A 22,266-nucleotide genomic window follows, 5' to 3' on the forward strand; every position below is an offset into this window, starting at 1 on the left:
ATCCAGTTTGTATCTGAACGGAAGCTCTCAGATGGAGACAGGAGGTGTCTTTGGGACAGAAACAACAGGAACATGTCTGAACCTTGCTGCAGCTCCAGCTGCTTCTGGCTGGATGGACTCTTCATGCATGAGCCAACCGTTTTATCTCCATGAGAGCCAAGATGACTCACAATCCGTTGTCTTTGCCTTCCTCTGCATTCCCAACCTGCAACGCCCTGCAGGTTCCTGCTGCACCTTTCATGTGTTCATCCACACAACCTGACTCCGACAAACCTGGAAATTTACTGTTAAAGTGCAAAAACCAGCAGAGATGGCTCCAATCTGTCTTCGTAATTCAATGAGGAGCCCATGTGCTCACAGTTAAAGCCTTCATTCATTGAGTTGGTAATAATAGAAATAACTGAAGTCAGCTGAAGGAAAATGTTCTCTTCATCATGACGTAAAGTCCTCGGCCTTGTTTTCTTCTTCACTGAGACTTCCACAACACTGAATGTGCAGGAATGGCTTCTTGAATTGCAATCAGACTTTAAGTTTGACGTTTGTGCAGTGAAGTTCGGCGCGAGTTGCAGGGCTCGAGGTGCTTTTTGGTGCTGTCTAAAGAGACGGTGGTGAAGTGAATAAATGCTGTTTCTGGCTGCTCTCATTCACAGTAACTGAAAGTGCATTGATGAGCATGAATCAGAGCGAACAGCTCTGATGACGTCAGAGAAAATATCTCCTCAGTTGTTGCAGCTGAAGGTGAAGCTGACCTTCATGGAAGAGAAGACTAAATAATGAGTCAGTTCACCAACAGCACTTTACTTAAACTAGAGATTTTATTCTTTTAAGCATGAAGAATCTTTTTCAGGACACGTTTATGTTCTGCATAAACGTTGCTCAGCACACTCGGCTCCTTCTGTCCTGTTTTCCCTCGGCGGCTTTGTAATTGCATCAGTAATGATGCAAACAGATAATTGCACATTTTTCTCAGAAAACTAAACTAATCATGCCTCTAAATGTCTCTTGTGCAGCAACAATCTGTTTCCACTTAAGCTAAAAACGCTTACACAATGTGGACTCTGCATTCAGAGAGAAACTGTAGCGCCACCTGGTGGCACAAGTCCAATAACATCCTAAAACAAAAGGCTTTTACAGGTTTTACGCAGGACACAATAAATACAGCCTCAGACAGACAACACATGAAATATTACAGTTTTATTCATCTCACAAATGCCAAATAAACTTTATGGCCATTTCCAGACTATTTGGAGTCCATAATTCTACAGAGATTCTGGAGTGGAAACCAGTAAGACAGCTGCCAATGTTCCCAGGAATGTCTGAAGCAGCAAATCAAGGCCAAGGCCGCACCCAGGATCTACATGTCAGACTCCACAGGCCTCATTTAGCATCTTCAATGTTAAACTTCATCTAAGTTATTCCATAAAAAGACTGAGCAGGTGTTGCAGGAGGAAGCCTCTTCTCTGTGCATAATTCAATTCAGCTTTATTTGTATCGCGCCACTTCACAACCATGTGGTCACAGGACACTTTACATTCACATCAAATCGAGCCAGTTCATACATATCCTATAATAGAAACCAACTGATTGCATCGAGTCATGACTTGGATCCAATCCTCCATCCTGAGCTGCACGAGGTGACAGTGGGAAGGAAAAAACTCCCCTTTAACAGGAAGAAAATGGACGGGCGGGCGGATGAATGGATGGATGGAGGGAATACGGATGGAGGAATAGATGCATGGATGGATGGATGGATGGATGGATGGACGGACGGAAGGACGGATGGATGGACGGACGGATGGATGGATGGTTTGTTGAATGGATGGACGGATGGACGGACATATGGATAGTTGGATGGAGGGATGGACAGATGGGTGGATGGATGGATGGATAGTCGGATAGATGGATGGATGGATGGACGGGCGGACGGACGGACAAATGGACAGATGGATAAATGGATGGATGGATGGACAGGATGACGGGCGGATGGACAAATGGATGGATGGATGGGTGGACGAACGAATGGACGGACGGAGGGACGGATGGATGGAGGAATAGATGCATGGATGGACGGATGGATCGTTAGATGGAGGGATGGACGGACGGATGGTTGGATGCATGGATGGATGGACGGACATGGATGGATGGGTGGGTGGATGAATGGAAGGATAAATGGATGGAAGGATGGATGGATGGATGGGTGGATGGATGGATGGATGGAAGGACGGATGGATGGATGGATAGATGGATGGATGGATGGATGGATGGATTAATGGATGGGTGGATGGTGGGTGGATGGATGAAAGGAAGGAAGGATGGATGGAAGGTTGGATGGATGGATGGATGGATGGATGGATGGATGGATGGATGGATGAGTGGGTGGGTGGATGGATGGATGGATGGATGGCTGGACAGTTGGATGGATGGATGGGTGGGTGGATGGATGGGTGGGTGGATGGATGAAAGGAAGGAAGGATGGATGGAAGGTTGGATGGATGGATGGATGGATAGATGGATGGATGGATGAGTGGGTGGGTGGATGGATGGATGGATGGATGGATGGATGGATGGCTGGACAGTTGGATGGATGGATGGGTGGGTGGATGGATGGGTGGATGGATTAATGGATGGATGAATGGATGGATGATGGATGGATGGATGGATAGATGGGTGGATGGATGGATTGATGGAAGGAAGGATGGATGGATGGAAGGTTGGATGGATGGATGGATGGATGGGTGGATGGGTGGGTGGATGGATAGATGGATGGATGAAAGGAAGGAAGGATGGATGGATGGAAGGTTGGATGGATGGATGGATGGATGGATGGATGATGGATGGATAATTGGAAGGACGGATGGATGGATGGGTGGGTGGATGGATGGGTGGGTGGATGGATGGAAGGATGGATAGATTTTAAGAATGGATGGATGGATGATGGATGGATGATAGATGGATGGACGGTTGGATGGATGATGGATGGATGGATGGATGGATGGATGGATGGATGGATGGATGGATGGATGGATAATTGGAAGGACGGATGGATGGATGGAAGGATGGATGGATGGATGGACGGACGGACGGACGGATGGATGGGTGGGTGGATGGATGGGAGGATGGATAGATTTTAAGAATGGATGGATGGATGATGGATGGATGATAGATGGATGGACGGTTGGATGGATGATGGATGGATGGATGGATGGATGGATAATTGGAAGGACGGATGGATGGATGGACGGTTGGATGGATGGATGGTTGGATGGAATGATGAATGGATGGAAGGACGGAAGGAAGGATGGATAGATGGAAGGATGGATAAAAGCGCTGCTACTGCAACCTGAAAGCTTCACACACACAGTTGTTTGTCCATTCAGAGACACCGTAGCGAAAATGCTAGCTGTTGCATAAACAAGAATAAACACATACCAGTTGTCCTGATAAGGTTATTAACAACAAATAAAGACAGTTTTTATGATAGATTCGGTTTTCCTGTCCTTGACCTCTGACCTTGTTCTGCACCTTTAAATATTTGCAGAAGGTCAAATGAACTTTTTTCACCTGCAATGATGTTTTTCTCCAGCTGAACATCTGAGACACCTGCATTTATCTAAACAACAACTTTTACTTCGTGCAGTCACACAGTCAACGCAGGCTGTTGCTCAGCAACCATGAAACACAGATGAAGAGGCGGACACGGTGTAGCTAAGTTGGAGTTGTCCATCAAGCGTTCAGGCAGAGTGAACAGACTGCTGCTGAGCAGCACCTTCAGGACAAAGTGTCTGAAACAGCGGAAGAAGAAGAAACGTCCTGGTTTTGGTCTGAAACTGCACTATCGACCTGATCGATCATTTTCCAACTGACTGATTGTTGTTCCTTCCTACGACCATACACTACTTACTGCGCTGAAGTCTGGAGGAACACACACAAGACGACATTAAATTCCACCTTTCTCCTTAAAAAAGCCAACAAACTTCACCTTTATAGAACCAAAGAATTCTGTGGTAAAATTCCAGACGATGTGGAAAGTTAAAGATCCGCTGCTGCAGCATCCAGAAGCTTTTCCAGCTGAGGAAGAATAAATTCAGCTGGAGCTCTAAAAACCAGCTGCGAGAACAAATGCTAAACGTCAGCTCTGGAACAGCTGCAGAGAAGATATAAAACATGGTAATTAAAAGATATGAAGGTCATATTGGTTTAAAGTACTGTATATTATAATGTTTCGTACGGGTTATTGTGTGTAGTACTGCTGTGTATTGTGTAAATAATACTGTAACAGGACATAATGTGTAAAGTCATTCAGAGAAGCTGTGAAAGTCTCATTATTTAAGTTTTGGACCAGGGAAGAGCTCATCCTGCCCTGCAACGCTTTGTGAACTTTGAAAGCTTAATTTCTGTTGTTTGTTGTTACAAATATTTCCTTTTAGTTGAGAATAAAGAATAAAAAGCAGGTTCATGCAGTCTGAGTGTTGGGGAGGGAATGTTGCAGCAGGATTGTGCAGCTTCTGCACCGCCACCATGACTCACCGTCGCCAGGTAGGCGACCAGACGCTCGTTGAGGTTCTTCTTCGTCAGATTCCCGTCCTTGACCACATAAGTCTCACCGTACAGAGACCCTGAAGAGATGCCGGTCCCAAACCCTCCGGTCCCGCCGTACACGCTGGATGCATGGAAGACGTGTGTCTGCATCACCCTGCTGTAGTTCTGCTGAGCAACACGCACAGATATGGTGGCAGCTGGAGGTTCTGACCTGCTGATCCTGCTGCAGCTCGGTCTTATAAAGTCCTGCGGAGGATGGAGGTAGCATCAGCTTCACTGGGGCTAACTGATCCTGAACAGGATGGGTGTGTGCAGCAGAATCTCAGTCTGACAGCCTGGAACTGATAAGAACTTCCTGTCACCTCGTCTAAATGATGGTAAAGTTCGGATTATGAAAACTTCCTGAAGACACCTTCTGGTGGCAGATATACCTCTGCACAAATCAGCTCATAAGCTCAGGAAGTGGACCAGCGACCATGATGTCTTCACATTTCATCCTCTGACACGTAAAAAAGCTGAAAGACAACATCTGACCAGAACCAGACGTCTTGGGAATCGCTTCTATTCAGGCTGATCGCGTCTCTGTCGTCTCTGAAAGGAAAACACACGTCACCATTTGTCAGTTCATTGTATGTTCCAGGTTCTGTTTCAGGCAGGACCCAGGGAGGACCCGGCTCGGGCCGAACCCGGCTCAGGGAGGACCCGGCTCAGGGAGGACCCGGCTCAGGGAGGACCCGGCTCAGGGAGGACCCGGCTCAGGGAGGACCCGGCTCGGGCCGAACCCGGCTCAGGGAGGACCCGGCTCAGGGAGGACCCGGCTCAGGGAGGACCCGGCTCAGGGAGGACCCGGCTCAGGGAGGACCCGGCTCGGGCCGGACCCGGCTCAGGGAGGACCCGGCTCAGGGAGAACCCGGCTCAGGGAGGACCCGGCTCGGGCCGGACCCGGCTCAGGGAGGACCCGGCTCGGGCCGAACCCGGCTCAGGGAGGACCCGGCTCAGGGAGGACCCGGCTCAGGGAGAACCCGGCTCAGGGAGGACCCGGCTCGGGCCGAACCCGGCTCAGGGAGGACCCGGCTCGGGCCGAACCCGGCTCAGGGAGGACCCGGCTCAGGGAGGACCCGGCTCAGGGAGGACCCGGCTCGGGCCGAACCCGGCTCAGGGAGGACCCGGCTCAGGGAGAACCCGGCTCAGGGAGGACCCGGCTCGGGCCGAACCCGGCTCAGGGAGGACCCGGCTCAGGGAGGACCCGGCTCAGGAAGGACCCGGCTCAGGGAGGACCCGGCTCGGGCCGAACCCGGCTCAGGGAGGACCCGGCTCAGGGAGGACCCGGCTCAGGGAGGACCCGGCTCGGGCCGAACCCGGCTCAGGGAGGACGGCCATCTGCCTGGACCGGTCGGGGTGGAGAGGACAGGAAAGAGAGACCAACATGAAGCTTTTATCCAGGAAGAGAGAGGAGTGTGATGGCCAGACCAACGGCCACACATGTAAAGGCGGTAAAAGCACCACATTGTAAATTACTTTTCTTTATATTTAAACTTAGTTTAAATGCTTTGGTTTCTTTTTGTCAGCACGCACATTTAAGGAGCCATTGTATTTTCAACTGTTAGTGTTTTGTTTTAACCTTGTTTCTCTTTTACTGCTGCTGGAGGATCTAGCCTGGGCATTGGGGGCAGGAGTGTGCACAGGAGGGAAGCCGGTGAGCAGGAAGCACCACGGTCCTTTGGGAAGACCTCATCTTCAGAGGAGGAGATTACAAGTTTAGTTTAGTTTCTTTAAGTGTTTGTTCATTTTCTTTTCCATTTTTGAGTAGTTTGTGTTTACCTTATGTTAGTAGTTTTGTTAAGAATAATTAAGCTAACAGTTAGGTTCTGTTTCTTTGTCTAGTTTGTTAGCATGTTTAATGTGTTACCCCATATGTTTTATAACTGGTCTGATCAGCCAGTATTTAAGTTCTCCTTTGTTTCTTGTTTGTCAGGTCAGTATGTTTTTGTGTTATGTCGATTATTTTCCCTAAGCTGTTAATTTAGTTATTTTCAGACTTTGATTTAGGTTGTGCTTAGTTGACCTCTTTAAAAGGCCTAATTTGTTTATATTGTTTGGGCAAATAAAAGCCTTTTATTTTGAAGCCACCTGTGTTCCTCTTCCTTCGCCAGCTTGGTCCCTCACAAGGAAAAACATGTTCAGGATGATGTCACATGTTTCTACATGGAGGATGAGGAGCAGAGAGACGAAGAGCTCAGAGCATCATGGGACGTTCCTCAGCAGTCTGAGTCTGGCAGCATCACTAAGGGACGGCTAGACCCCCCAACTGTAAGATCTGAACCCAGACCGGGATCTTAACCCAGACCGGGATCTGGGATCTGAACCCAGACCGGGATCTGGGATCTTAACCCAGACCGGGATCTGGGATCTGAACCCAGACCGGGATCTTAACCCAGACCGGGATCTGGGATCTGAACCCAGACCGGGATCTGGGATCTTAACCCAGACCGGGATCTTAACCCAGACCGGGATCTTAACCCAGACCGGGATCTGGGATCTGAACCCAGACCGGGATCTGGGATCGTAACCCAGACCGGGATCTTAACCCAGACCGGGATCTGGAATCTGAACCCAGAACGGGATCTGGGATCTGAACCCAGACCGGGATCTGGGATCTTAACCCAGACCGGGATCTGAACCCAGCCCAGAATCTGAACCCAGACCGGGATCTGAACCCAGACTGGAATCTGGTTCCATCAGAGAGGAGCCTGATAGCCGGAGGTTCTTCCTACTATCGTCCTCTTAGAGACTCTGGAACCTGAAGTAGACCTGCAGTCTGAGAGCCAGTTCTCTGTATGGAACTATGAGATCTTGGTCATGGAGAGCTTTATAAATGAGGAGAAGAAGTTTAAACTCCATCCTGGATTCATCAGGAAGCCGATGGAGAGACGCTAAAACTGGAGAACTACGATCTCACCTCTAGTCCTCATCAGAACCCTGGCTGCAGCGTTGTGGATCAGATGGAGATGTTTCAGGACGTATCTGGGACAGAACACTAATAAGGAACAACAGTATCCAGTCTGCAAGTAACAAAGACATGGACTAGCTTTACTGCGTCTCTCTGAGACAGGATGTCCCTCATGTTTGCAGTATTACGCAGCTGGAAGAAGCTTCTAGAAACCTGCTAGCAGTGACAGCTTCTACCATGCTGTCTGATGATGGTACCTACAGGAAGCATGTATGATGTGAAAAGTATCAGTCCAAGTATAGAACCCTGAGGAACTCCATGACTTCCCCTGGTGTGTGGGGAAGACTCATCACTTACATTAACAAACTGAAATCTATCAGATAAATAGGACTCTATAATCAGTATAACATAAAAGTTAAACTGATCAGATGATCCTTCCACCAGCTTTGCAGGAGAATCTCAGGCGGATTTTTCCACATCTGGCTTCCTTTCCACGTGCGTCTCCGTCTGGTGGCCCAGGTACGGCAGGCTCGGGTCCCCGTTGCAATATTACTACAACATTTACTACAGAGAACCTCAAACGTAACAGAAGAAAAAATCAAATATATAAAATCATTTTGAACAAATAAAAGAAATAAACTGAGAATTTTGGGCTTTCCTGAAAGTTTCGGTAAAGCAAATAAAACTGGTTTCCTGACAACAACTCGTCACGTTTTCTCATAAAGTCATCCTGTTATTTTCAGATTCGTTCCTGCCATCAGAGATCAGACAGCAATGTCACACGGATGTGGAGAAATCACAGAATGTAAACACACACACACATAAAAAACATTTCTTTGGCATTCGGCAAAAGAAATGAAACAAAACAACTTTGTACACGACCGTTTAATGATGCAGTAAAGATAAACTGGAGAGATAACATCCGTCAACTGGACAAGTCGCAGATATAAGCTGCAAAATCCCTGTTAGGTAACAAAAACAACAATGCGCACACACACACACATACACGCAAACACACACCGTGACCGTTAAAACTTATCTATGGTGTGATAGGAGGAATCCGGATCAGTCAGAGAACACACCCAGCTGGGAAACGCTCTGCTGAACACAAAACAACTTTTACTGAAAGTTTCAGACGAACTGAAAACTAGATAAGATCTGAGAGACAAACATCATTACAAACTGTTTCTATGGCAACGTCGCCTTCAAGCTGTTACAGGACAAGAAGAGGACCCGACATCTGTAACATCTGCTCATAACACACGCGTGTGTGTGAGTTATATCATCAACTGTAGCGTCAGGTAGGGTACAAACACCTCCACCAGCTGCACCTCCTTTTGCTCCTCTTCCTGCAATTTCTGCTGCTATCTTCCATACAAGTTATCATGAAGGCTGGATTATTCAGGGGCCCACGTGGGGCCTTTGTGGGGCCAACGCAGAGCATACACCAGCAGTTTGGAAATGGAAACAAAATGTACACAAAAGCCACATAGTTGTACAACAGTGTTTAGTGTATTGTTACTGGTATCACTGGTTGAGAGAGAGTATCCTTCACAATTTTCACAAAGTTGCAGTGGGGAAGGGGGCCTCTGGAACACTCTGGGCCTAGGGGCCTGTGCCCTTTTAATGTAATGAAAATTACTTTATTAATTCCCAAAGGGAAATTCAATATTGTACTAGATAATTAACTAGAGGAGGTCTTGTTCCGGAGGATTATGGCTCCTGGCAGGAATGATCTTCTGTATCTTTCAGTCTTACATCGGACCTGAAGAAGCCTCTCACTGAACACACTTTGTTGTTTCATCACTGTGTTGTGGAGAGGGTGTGAAGAATCCTCCATCATCTTCATCAGCTTGTGCAGCATTCTTCTTTGGACAATCAGCTCCAGCGGCTCCAGAGTTACTCCAAGCACAGAAGCAGCTTTCTGGATCAGTTTGTTGATTCTCTTCAAGTCTCTGGTTCTGATGCTACTACCCCAGCAGATGCTGCAAAGCTGACTGCACTCTCCACAACAGACTTCTAGAAGATATGCAACATCTTGGTGCAGACGTTAAACCATCTCAGCTTCCTTAAGAAGTACAGTCTGCTCTGACCTTTCTTGTAGATGTAGTCAGTGTTGCATTTCCAGTCCAGTTTGTTGTCCAGCTGAACTCCAAGATACTTGTATTCCTCCACCACCTCCACCTCCTCTCCCAGGATGGAAACAGTGCTTTGTTTATTCTTCTTCCTCCTGAAGTCAACAATCATCTCTTTTGTTTTGCTGCTATTTAATATGAGATGATTGTCACCGCACCATTTAAGAAACTGACTGACCAGTTCTGTGTACGCTGCTTCTTGTCCATCCCTGATACACCCCACAACTGCAGAGTCATCAGAGTATTTCTGCAGATGGCAGGACTCAGAGTTGTACTGGAAGTCTGAGGTGTACAGAGTGAAGAGGAATGGCCAGAGTACAGTTCCTTGTGGTGCACCAGTGCTGCTGACCTCCATCTCAGACACACAACCTTTCAGGTTGTAGAGGTATCCACCTGGAATTTATGGAGCTTCAGGTAAACTCTCTGGGTAAATAATATGGACGGAAGCTCACAGCTAACAGTTCCATGTCCCTTGTGCATATCTTCTCCTTGACAGTAACATGTCCAGGATGACACCAACGCTGGTTAACCAGCACTGCAATTCCACCACCCTTTAGCTTTCCGATGTGTTGTCTACTGCGGTCTGCACGGACCGTTTTAAAGCCCGGTACAGACACATTACAGTCAGGGATGTGTTCATGCAGCCATGTCTCGGTGAAGCACATAATACTGCACTCTCTGTATTCTTTCTGAGACCTTGTTAGCATCTCCAGCTCGTCCGTTTTGTTAGCTAGTGATCTCACATTACCCATGACGACGGTCGGGAGAAATTGTTTAAATCTCCATCGCTTTCTCCTCTGTCTCACTCCCGCTCTGCATCCTCTTTTCTTTCTTTTCAACTCCATCAGGATTTGATGTGTTTGGCTGATAATCCTGATTTGGGAGAGTTTAATCAGTTGATCCCGATTATAAACAATTCTTTGTTGCCATGGAGACTCATCATAACAAGCCTTAAAAGAGCCAAAAATATGCAGAAAAATCTCCCTTGCAGCACACCCTCCGAATCGGCATGAAATCCTCAGAAAAAAAGACCTGATTTGAGGTAATAGCCATGTGAGAAGAGTTTGTACTTTAAAAAAATCAAGATAGCAAGTCAGAGCTGCTACAGTTTGCTGCCAACAGACGGCGCAATCTAGAACGGAATCTGGCCCTGGTTATCATCTTCAGGTCATCCTCTGAGGGGGGACATGGTGCAGAAAAGCTCCTGCAGAATCTTACCTGGGTTATTCCCACCATAATCCAGCAGGATTAATGTAATTTGGACGTTTTCTGAATCCCATCAGATATTAATTATTTTTAAACCAGATTTATAAATCCAGTTCCAGTCTTGATCCAGATTATTTTGCTCTTTTTGGTGTTTCAGAATGTTTCCACCCAAATCTTTTGGTCCTGAAAATGAGGATGAAAATGATCCCACCATCTTGTCTGTCAAACAGAAGAGGATCACTAAATCCATATCAATCTTCAAAATAAAACTAACCTGTTTAAATTAAGGAAATAATATAATCAAGATAAAATGTTTCCTTCACATCATGACGGCGTTAAATTCACCGGGAACTTATTTCCATTCAGTAAATTGTCTTTATTTTAAAGAACTTTAAGAGTTCTGATTTGCGTAACGAAGCTTTTAAAACTGTATCCGTGCACATTTCACATGCAGCAACCTCTCTGTGCACACATTAAGACTTTATCCGTAACAGCCATCAATAACTGTAAAATAAATAAACAAACTATACAAACATCACTGAACCAGACATGTTGTGTTTGCAGACTTTGTTCCAGAAATGAGATTTATTTAGCAGATTCTCAGCCAGGATTTAATGCTGGACTCAAACAGCAGCTTGTTCCCAACATTAATGATGGAAATTATAATCATTCACCAGTTTGTGATGCTTTTATACTGAATCTGAGTTTGCTCCAAAAATAAAACCCTTTTTTCATGAACTGCCTTGACTTGTGTCTAGTCTATTAAAATGATAGAATCACTAAGTGTTTATTAGTTAATATTAGTAATTAATATTTAACATTGATCTTTTTGTTTCTTTTTCTGCAATAAATTTATGTTTTCTCTTTTTAAATGAACGTGTGTTCAGTTTTTATTTGTGGACTTTTCAAAGCACCATCAAGGAAATGTCTGAAAAAACATGAACTGACTGTTTGGGACACAAAGACTCATCTTCACACTCAACAATCAGCGAATCGCAGCAGGTGACGGGTGTGTTGCATCATTGTGTGTTAAGTGACTGTGTGTGTTGCATCACTGTGTGTTGCGTGACTGTGTGTGGCGTGACTGTGTGTTGCGTGACTGTGTGTTGCGTTACTGTGTGTGTGGCGTGACTGTGTGTGTTGCGTGACTGTGTGTGTTGCGTGACTGTGTGTGTTGCATTAATGTGTGTGTTGAGTGACTGTGTGTGTTGCGAGACTGAGTTGCGTGACTGTGTTGCATCACTGTGTGTGTTGCGTGACTGTGTGTGTTGAGTGACTGTGTGTGTTGCGTGACTGTGTGTGTTGCGTGACTGTGTGTGATGCGTTACCGTGTGTTGCATGACTGTGTGTGTTGCGTGACTGTGTGTGTTGAGTGACTGTGTGTTGCGTGACTGTGTGTGTTGCGTGACTGTGTGTTGCATGACTGTGTGTTGAGTGACTGTGTGTGTTGCGTGACTGTGTGTGTTGAGTGACTGTGTGTTGCATGACTGTGTGTGTTGCGTGACTGTGTGTTGCGTGACTGTGTGTGTTGCGTGACTGTGTGTGTTGCATGACTGTGTGTTCCGTGACTGTGTGTGTTGCATGACTGTGTGTGTTGCGTGACTGTGTGTGTTGCGTGACTGTGTGTGTTCCGTGACTGTGTGTGTTCCGTGACTGTGTTGCATCACTGTGTGTGTTGCGTGACTGTGTGTGTTGCGTGACTGTGTGTTGCGTGACTGTGTGTGTTGAGTGACTGTGTGTGTTGAGTGACTGTGTGCGTTGCGTGACTGTGTGTTGCGTGACTGTGTGTGTTGCGTTACTGTGTGTGTTGCGTGACTGTGTGTTTTGCGTGACTGTGTGCGTTGCGTGACTGTGTTGCGTGACTGTGTTGTGTGACTGTGTTGCGTGACTGTGTTGCGTGACTGTGTGTTGCGTGACTGTGTGTTGTGTGACTGTGTGTGTTGAGTGACTGTGTGTGTTACGTGACTGTGTGTGTTGAGTGACTGTGTGTTGCGTTACTGTGTGTGTTGAGTGACTGTGTGTGTTGAGTGACTGTGTGCGTTGCGTGACTGTGTTGCGTGACTGTGTGTGTTGAGTGACTGTGTGTGTTGAGTGACTGTGTGCGTTGCGTGACTGTGTGTTGCGTGACTGTGTGTTGAGTGACTGTGTGTGTTGCGTTACTGTGTGTGTTGCGTGACTGTGTGTTTTGCGTGACTGTGTGCGTTGCGTGACTGTGTTGCGTGACTGTGTTGTGTGACTGTGTTGCGTGACTGTGTTGCGTGACTGTGTGTTGCGTGACTGTGTGTTGTGTGACTGTGTGTGTTGAGTGACTGTGTGTGTTACGTGACTGTGTGTGTTGAGTGACTGTGTGTTGCGTTACTGTGTGTGTTGAGTGACTGTGTGTGTTGAGTGACTGTGTGCGTTGCGTGACTGTGTTGCGTGACTGTGTGTTGAGTGACTGTGTGTGTTGAGTGACTGTGTGTGTTGCGTGACTGTGTGTGTTGCGTGACTGTGTGTTGCGTGACTGTGTGTGTTGCGTGACTGTGTGTGTTGAGTGACTGTGTGTGTTGAGTGACTGTGTGCGTTGCGTGACTGTGTGTTGCGTGACTGTGTGTTGCGTGACTTTGTGTGTTGCGTGACTGTGTGTGTTGCGTGACTGGGTGTGTTGCGTGACTGTGTGTTGCGTGACTGTGTGTGTTGAGTGACTTTGTGTTGCGTGACTGTGTGTGTTGCGTGACTGTGTGTTGCGTGACTGTGTGTGTTGCGTGACTGTGTGTGTTGAGTGACTGTGTGTGTTGAGTGACTGTGTGTGTTGCGTGACTGTGTGTGTTGCGTGACTGTGTGTTTTGCGTGACTGTGTGTGTTGAGTGACATTGTGTGTTGCGTGACTTTGTGTGTTGAGTGACTGTGTGTGTTGCGTGACCGTGTGTTGCGTGACTGTGTGTGTTGCGTGACTGTGTGTGTTGCGTGACTGTGTGTTGCGTGACTGTGTGTGTTGCATGACTGTGTGTTCCGTGACTGTGTGTGTTGAGTGACTGTGTGTGTTGCGTGACTGTGTGAGTTGCGTGACTGTGTGTGTTGCATGACTGTGTGTTCCGTGACTGTGTGTGTTGAGTGACTGTGTGTGTTGCGTGACTGTGTGTGTTGCGTGACTGTGTGTGTTGCGTGACTGTGTGTGTTGCATGACTGTGTGTTCCGTGACTGTGTGTGTTGAGTGACTGTGTGTGTTGCGTGACTGTGTGTGTTGCGTGACTGTGTGTGTTGCATGACTGTGTGTTCCGTGACTGTGTGTGTTGAGTGACTGTGTGTGTTGCGTGACTGTGTGTGTTGCGTGACTGTGTGTTCCCGGACTGTGTGTGTTGCGTGACTGTGTGTTGCGTGACTGTGTGTGTTGCATGACTGTGTGTTCCGTGACTGTGTGTGTTGAGTGACTGTGTGTGTTGCGTGACCGTGTGTTGCGTGACTGTGTGTGTTGCGTGACTGTGTGTGTTGCGTGACTGTGTGTTGCGTGACTGTGTGTGTTGCATGACTGTGTGTTCCGTGACTGTGTGTGTTGCGTGACTGTGTGTGTTGCGTGACTGTGTGTGTTGCGTGACTGTGTGTGTTGCATGACTGTGTGTTCTGTGACTGTGTGTGTTGAGTGACTGTGTGTGTTGCGTGACTGTGTGTGTTGCGTGACTGTGTGTGTTCCGTGACTGTGTGTGTTCCGTGACTGTGTTGCATCACTGTGTGTGTTGCGTGACTGTGTGTGTTGCGTAACTGTGTGTGTTGCGTGACTGTGTGTGTTGAGTGACTGTGTGTGTTGAGTGACTGTGTGCGTTGCGTGACTGTGTGTTGTGTGACTGTGTGTTGCGTGAGAGTGTGTGTTGAGTTACTGTGTGTGTTGCGTGACTGTGTTTTGCGTGACTGTGTGCGTTGCGTGACTGTGTTGCGTGACTGTGTTGCGTGACTGTGTGTGTTGCGTGACTGTGTGTTGAGTGACTGTGTGTGTTGCATCACTGTGTGTGTTGCATGACTGTGTGTTGCGTGACTGTGTGTGTTGAGTGACTGTGTGTTGCGTGACTGTGTGTGTTGCGTGACTGTGTCTTGCGTGACTGTGTGTTGCATGACTGTGTGTTGCATGACTGTGTGTTGAGTGACTGTGTGTGTTGCGTGACTGTGTGTTGCGTGACTGTGTGTTGCGTGACTGTGTGTGTTGCGTGACTGTGTCTTGCGTGTCTGTGTGTTGCATGACTGTGTGTTGCGTGACTGTGTGTTGCGTGACTGTGTGTGTGGCGTGACTGTGTGTGTGGCGTGACTGTGTGTGTTGCGTGACTGTGTGTTTTGCGTGACTGTGTGTGTTGCATGACTGTGTGTTTTGCGTGACTGTGTGTGTTGAGTAACTGTGTGTGTTGCGTGACTGTGTGTTGAGTGACTGTGTGTGTTGCATGACTGTGTGTGTTGCGTGACTGTGTGTGTTGAGTGACTGTGTGTGTTGAGTGACTGTGTGCGTTGCGTGACTGTGTATTGCGTGACTGTGTGTTGCGTGACTGTGTGTTGCGTGACTGTGTGTGTTGCATTAATGTGTGTGTTGAGTGACTGTGTGTTGCGAGACTGTGTTGCGTGACTGTGTTGCATCACTGTGTGTGTTGCGTGACTGTGTGTGTTGAGTGACTGTGTGTGTTGCGTGACTGTGTGTGTTGCGTGACTGTGTGTGATGCGTTACCGTGTGTTGGATGACTGTGTGTGTTGAGTGACTGTGTGTTGCGTGACTGTGTGTGTTGCGTGACTGTGTGTTGCATGATTGTGTGTTGAGTGACTGTGTGTGTTGCGTGACTGTGTGTGTTGAGTGACTGTGTGTGTTGCGTGACTGTGTGTGTTGCGTGACTGTGTGTTGCGTGACTGTGTGTGTTGCGTGACTGTGTGTGTTGCATGACTGTGTGTTCCGTGACTGTGTGTGTTGAGTGACTGTGTGTGTTGCGTGACTGTGTGTGTTCCGTGACTGTGTGTGTTCCGTGACTGTGTTGCATCACTGTGTGTGTTGCGTGACTGTGTGTGTTGCGTGACTGTGTATTGCGTGACTGTGTGTGTTGCGTGACTGTGTGTGTTGAGTGACTGTGTGTGTTGAGTGACTGTGTGTTGCGTGACTGTGTGTTGCGTGACTGTGTGTGTTGAGTTACTGTGTGTGTTGCGTGACTGTGTGTTTTGCGTGACTGTGTGCGTTGCGTGACTGTGTTGCGTGACTGTGTTGTGTGACTGTGTTGCGTGACTGTGTTGCGTGACTGTGTTGCGTGACTGTGTGTGTTGCGTGACTGTGTGTGTTGAGTGACTGTGTGTGTTACGTGACTGTGTGTGTTGAGTGACTGTGTGTTGCGTTACTGTGTGTGTTGAGTGACTGTGTGTGTTGAGTGACTGTGTGCATTGCGTGACTGTGTTGCGTGACTGTGTGCTGAGTGACTGTGTGTGTTGAGTGACTGTGTGTGTTGCGTGACTGTGTGTTGCGTGACTGTGTGTGTTGCGTGACTGTGTGTGTTGAGTGACTGTGTGTGTTGAGTGACTGTGTGCGTTGCGTGACTGTGTGTTGAGTGACTGTGTGTTGCGTGACTGTGTGTTGCGTGACTTTGTCTTGCGTGACTGTGTGTTGCATGACTGTGTGTTGCATGACTGTGTGTTGCATGACTGTGTGTGTTGCGTGACTGTGTGTTGCGTGACTGTGTCTTGCGTGTCTGTGTTTTGCATGACTGTGTGTTGCGTGACTCTGTGTTGCGTGACTGTGTGTGTGGCGTGACTGTGTGTGTGGCGTGACTGTGTGTGTTGCGTGACTGTGTGTTTTGCGTGACTGTGTGTGTTGAGTAACTGTGTGTGTTGAGTGACTGTGTGTGTTGCGTGACTGTGTGTGTTGCGTGACTTTGTGTGTTGCGTGACTCTGTGTGTTGAGTGACTGTGTGTGTTGCATGACTGTGTGTGTTGCGTGAAAGTGTGTTGCGTGACTGTGTGTTGAGTGACAGTGTTTGTTGCATGACTGAGTGTGTTGCGTGACTGTGTGTTTTGCGTGACTGTGTGTTTTGAGTGACTGTGTGTATTGAGTGACTGTGTGTTTTGAGTGACTGTGTGTGTTGCGTGACTTTGTGTGTTGAGTGACTGTGTGTGTTGCGTGACTGTGTGTGTTGAGTCACTGTGCGTGTTGCGTGACTGTGTGTTGCGTGACTGTGTGTTGCGTGACTGTGTGTGTTGCGTGACTGTGTGTGTTGCGTGACTGTGTGTGTTGAGTAACTGTGTGTCTTGAATAACTGTGTGTGTTGCGTGACTGTGTGTGTTGCGTGACTGTGTGTGTGGCGTGACTGTGTGTGTTGCGTGACTGTGTGTGTTGCCTGACTGTGTGTTGCGTGACTGTGTGTGTTGCGTGACTGTGTGTTGCGTGACTTTGTGTTGTGTGACTGTGTGTGTTGAGTGACTGTGTGTGTTGCGTGACTTTGTGTGTGGCGTGGCTGTGTGTGTGGTGTGACTGTGTGTGTTGCGTGACTGTGTGTTTTGCGTGACTGTGTGTTTTGCGTGACTGTGTGTGTTGAGTGACTTTTGTGCTGAGTGACTTTGTGGGTTGAGTGACTGTGTGTTGCGTGACTGTGTGTTGCGTGACTGTGTGTGTTGCGTGACTGTGTGTGTGGCGTGACTGTGTGTGTGGCGTGACTGTGTGTGTTGCGTGACTGTGTGTGTTGCGTGACTGTGTGTTGCGTGACTGTGTGTGTTGCGTGACTGTGTGTGTGGCGTGACTGTGTGTGTGGCGTGACTGTGTGTGTTGCGTGACTGTGTGTTGCGTGACTGTGTGTGTTGCGTGACTGTGTGTGTGGCGTGACTGTGTGTGTGGCGTGACTGTGTGTGTTGCGTGACTGTGTGTGTTGCGTGACTGTGTGTTTTGCGTGACTGTGTGTGTTGAGTGACTGTGTGTTGCGTGACTTTGTGTGTTGAGTGACTGTGTGTGTTGCGTGACTGTGTGTTGCGTGACTGTGTGTTGCGTGACTGTGTGTTGCGTGACTGTGTGTTGAGTGACTGTGTGTGTTGCGTGACCGTGTGTTGCGTGACTGTGTGTGTTGCGTGACTGTGTGTTTTGCGTGACTTTGTTTGTTGCGTGACTTTGTGTGTTGCGTGACTGTGTGTGTTGCGTGACTGTGTGTGTTGAGTAACTGTGTGTGTTGAGTAACTGTGTGTGTTGCGTGACTGTGTGTGTTGCGTGACTGTGTCTTGCGTGACTGTGTGTTGCATGACTGTGTGTTGCATGACTGTGTGTTGAGTGACTGTGTGTGTTGAGTAACTGTGCGTGCTGAGTAACTGTGTGTGTTGCGTGACTGTGTGTGTTGCGTGACTGTGTGTGTGTTGAGTGACTGTGTGTGTTGCGTGACTGTGTGTGTTGCGTGACTGTGTGTCTTGCGTGACTGTGTGTGTTGAGTGACTGTGTGTTGCGTGACTTTGTGTGTTGAGTGACTGTGTGTGTTGCGGGACTTTGTTTGTTGCGTGACTGGGTGTGTTCCGTGACTGTGTGTTGCGTGACTGTGTGTTGAGTGACTGTGTGTGTTGCATGACTGTGTGTGTTGCATGACTGTGTGTTGAGTGACTGTGTGTGTTGAGTGACTGTGTGTTGCGTGACTGTGTGTGTTGCGTGACTGTGTCTTGCGTGACTGTGTGTTGCATGACTGTGTGTTGCATGACTGTGTGTTGAGTGACTGTGTGTTGCGTGACTGTGTGTTGCTTGACTGTGTCTTGCGTGTCTGTGTGTTGCATGACTGTGTGTTGCGTGACTCTGTGTTGCGTGACTGTGTGTGTGGCGTGACTGTGTGTGTGGCGTGACTGTGTGTTTTGCGTGACTGTGTGTGTTGAGTAACTGTGTGTGTTGCGTGACTGTGTGTTGAGTGACTGTGTGTGTTGCATGACTGTGTGTGTTGCGTGACTGTGTGTTGAGTGACAGTGTTTGTTGCATGACTGAGTGTGTTGCGTGACTGTGTGTTTTGCGTGACTGTGTGTTTTGCGTGACTGTGTGTTTTGAGTGACTGTGTGTGTTGAGTGACTGTGTGTGTTGAGTGACTGTGTGTGTTGCGTGACTGTGTGTGTTGCGTGACTTTGTGTGTTGCGTGACTCTGTGTGTTGAGTGACTGTGTGTGTTGAGTGACTGTGTGTGTTGCGTGACTGTGTGTGTTGCGTGACTGTGTGTGTTGCGTGACTTTGTGTGTTGAGTGACTGTGTGTGTTGCGTGACTGTGTGTGTTGCTTGACTGTGTGTGTTGAGTGACTGTGCGTGTTGCGTGACTGTGTGTTGCGTGACTCTGTGTGTGTTGCGTGACTGTGTGTCTTGCGTGACTGTGTGTGTTGAGTGACTGTGTGTTGCGTGACTTTGAGTGTTGAGTGACTGTGTGTGTTCCGTGACTGTGTGTTGCATGACTGTGTGTGTTGCATGACTGTGTGTTGCGTGACTGTGTGTGTTGAGTGACTGTGTGTTGCGTGACTGTGTGTGTTGCGTGACTGTGTGTTGCGTTACTGTGTGTTGCATGACTGTGTGTTGCATGACTGTGTGTTGCATGACAGTGTGTGTTGCGTGACTGTGTGTTGCGTGACTGTGTCTTGCGTGTCTGTGTGTTGCATGACTGTGTGTTGCGTGACTCTGTGTTGCGTGACTGTGTGTGTGGCGTGACTGTGTGTGTGGCGTGACTGTGTGTGTTGCGTGACTGTGTGTTTTGCGTGACTGTGTGTGTTGAGTAACTGTGTGTGTTGAGTGACTGTGTGTGTTGCGTGACTGTGTGTGTTGCGTGACTTTGTGTGTTGCGTGACTCTGTGTGTTGAGTGACTGTGTGTGTTGCATGACTGTGTGTGTTGCGTGAAAGTGTGTTGCGTGACTGTGTGTTGAGTGACAGTGTTTGTTGCATGACTGAGTGTGTTGCGTGACTGTGTGTTTTGCGTGACTGTGTGTTTTGAGTGACTGTGTGTGTTGAGTGACTGTGTGTGTTGCGTGACTGTGTGTGTTGCGTGACTGTGTGTGTTGAGTGACTGTGCGTGTTGCGTGACTGTGTGTTGCGTGACTGTGTGTTGCGTGACTCTGTGTGTGTTGCGTGACTGTGTGTGTTGCGTGACTGTGTGTGTTGCCTGACTGTGTGTTGCGTGACTGTGTGTGTTGCGTGACTGTGTGTTGCGTGACTTTGTGTTGTGTGACTGTGTGTGTTGAGTGACTGTGTGTGTTTCGTGACTTTGTGTGTTGCGTGACTGGGTGTGTTCCGTGACTGTGTGTTGCGTGACTGTGTGTTGAGTGACTGTGTGTGTTGCGTGACTGTGTGTGTTGCGTGACTGTGTGTTGAGTGACTGTGTGTGTTGCGTGACTGTGTGTTGCGTGACTGTGTGTGTTGAGTGACTGTGTGTTGAGTGACTGTGTGTGTTGCATGACTGTGTGTGTTGCATGACTGTGTGTTGCGTGACTGTGTGTGTTGAGTGACTGTGTGTTGCGTGACTTTGTGTTGCGTGACTGTGTGTTGCGTGACTGTGTGTGTGGCGTGACTGTGTGTTGCGTGACTGTGTGTGTTGAGTGACTGTGTGTTGCGTGACTGAGTGTGTTGCGTGACTGTGTCTTGCGTGTCTGTGTGTTGCATGACTGTGTGTTGCGTGAGTGTGTGTGTGGCGTGACTGTGTGTGTGGCGTGACTGTGTGTGTTGCGTGACTGTGTGTTTTGCGTGACTGTGTGTGTTGAGTAACTGTTTGTGTTGCGTGACAGTGTGTTGAGTGACTGTGTGTGTTGCATGAGTGTGTGTTGCGTGACAGTGTGTTGCGTGACTGTGTGTTGAGTGACAGTGTTTGTTGCATGACTGAGTGTGTTGCGTGACTGTGTGTTTTGCGTGACTGTGTGTTTTGCGTGACTGTGTGTGTTGAGTGACTGTGTGTGTTGCGTGACTGTGTGTTGAGTGACTGTGTGTGTTGCGTGATTTTGTGTGTTGCGTGACTGTGTGTGTTGAGTGACTGTGTGTGTTGCGTGACTGTATGTGTTGCGTGACTGTGTGTGTTGCGTGACTTTGTGTGTTGAGTGACTGTGTGTGTTGCGTGACTGTGTGTGTTGCGTGACTGTGTGTGTTGAGTGACTGTGCGTGTTGCGTGACTGTGCGTGTTGCGCGACTTTGTGTGTGTTGCGTGACTGTGTGTGTTGCTTGACTGTGTGTTGCGTGACTGTGTGTGTTGCGTGACTGTGTGTGTTGCGTGACTGTGTGTTGCGTGACTGTGTTGCGTGACTGTGTGTTGCGTGACTGTGTGTGTTGAGTGACCGTGTGTTGCGTTAACGTGTGTGTTGAGTGACTGTGTGTGTTGAGTGACTTTGTGTTGCGTGACTGTGTGTGTTGCGTGACTGTGTGTGTTGCGTGACTGTGTGTTGAGTGACTGTGTGTGTTGCATGACTGAGTGTGTTGCGTGACTGTGTGTTTTGCGTGACTGTGTGTTTTGAGTGACTGTGTGTGTTGAGTGACTGCGTGTGTTGCGTGACTGTGTGTGTTGCGTGACTTTGTGTGTTGCGTGACTATGTGTGTTGAGTGACTGTGTGTTTTGCATGACTGTATGTGTTGCGTGAATGTGTGTGTTGCGTGACTTTGTGTGTTGAGTGACTGTGTGTGTTGCGTGACTGTGTGTGTTGCGTGACTGTGTGTGTTGAGTGACTGTGCGTGTTGCGTGACTGTGTGTTGCGTGACTGTGTGTTGCGTGACTCTGTGTGTGTTGCGTGACTGTGTGTGTTGCCTGACTGTGTGTTGCGTGACTTTGTGTTGCGTGACTGTGTGTGTTGAGTGATTGTGTGTGTTGCGTGACTTTGTTTGTTGCGTGACTGGGTGTGTTCCGTGACTGTGTGTTGCGTGACTGTGTGTTGAGTGACTGTGTGTGTTGCGTGACTGTGTGTGTTGCGTGACTGTGTGTTGAGTGACTGTGTGTGTTGCATGACTGTGTGTTGCGTGACTGTGTGTGTTGAGTGACTGTGTGTTGAGTGACTGTGTGTGTTGCATGACTGTGTGTGTTGCATGACTGTGTGTTGCGTGACTGTGTGTTGCGTGACTGTGTGTGTTGCGTGACTGTGTGTTGCATGACTGTGTTGCATGACTGTGTGTTGCATGACTGTGTGTTGAGTGACTGTGTGTGTTGCGTGACTGTGTGTTGCGTGACTGTGTGTGTTGAGTGACTGTGTGTTGCGTGACTGTGTGTGTTGCGTGACTGTGTCTTGCGTGTCTGTGTGTTGCATGACTGTGTGTTGCGTGAGTGTGTGTGTGGCGTGACTGTGTGTGTGGCGTGACTGTGTGTGTTGCGTGACTGTGTGTTTTGCGTGACTGTGTGTGTTGAGTAACTGTTTGTGTTGCGTGACTGTGTGTTGAGTGACTGTGTGTGTTGCATGAGTGTGTGTTGCGTGACAGTGTGTTGCGTGACTGTGTGTTGAGTGACAGTGTTTGTTGCATGACTGAGTGTGTTGCGTGACTGT

Source organism: Telmatherina bonti (assembly GCF_933228915.1).
Source record: "Telmatherina bonti genome assembly, chromosome: 3".
Lineage (NCBI taxonomy): Eukaryota > Metazoa > Chordata > Actinopteri > Atheriniformes > Telmatherinidae > Telmatherina > Telmatherina bonti.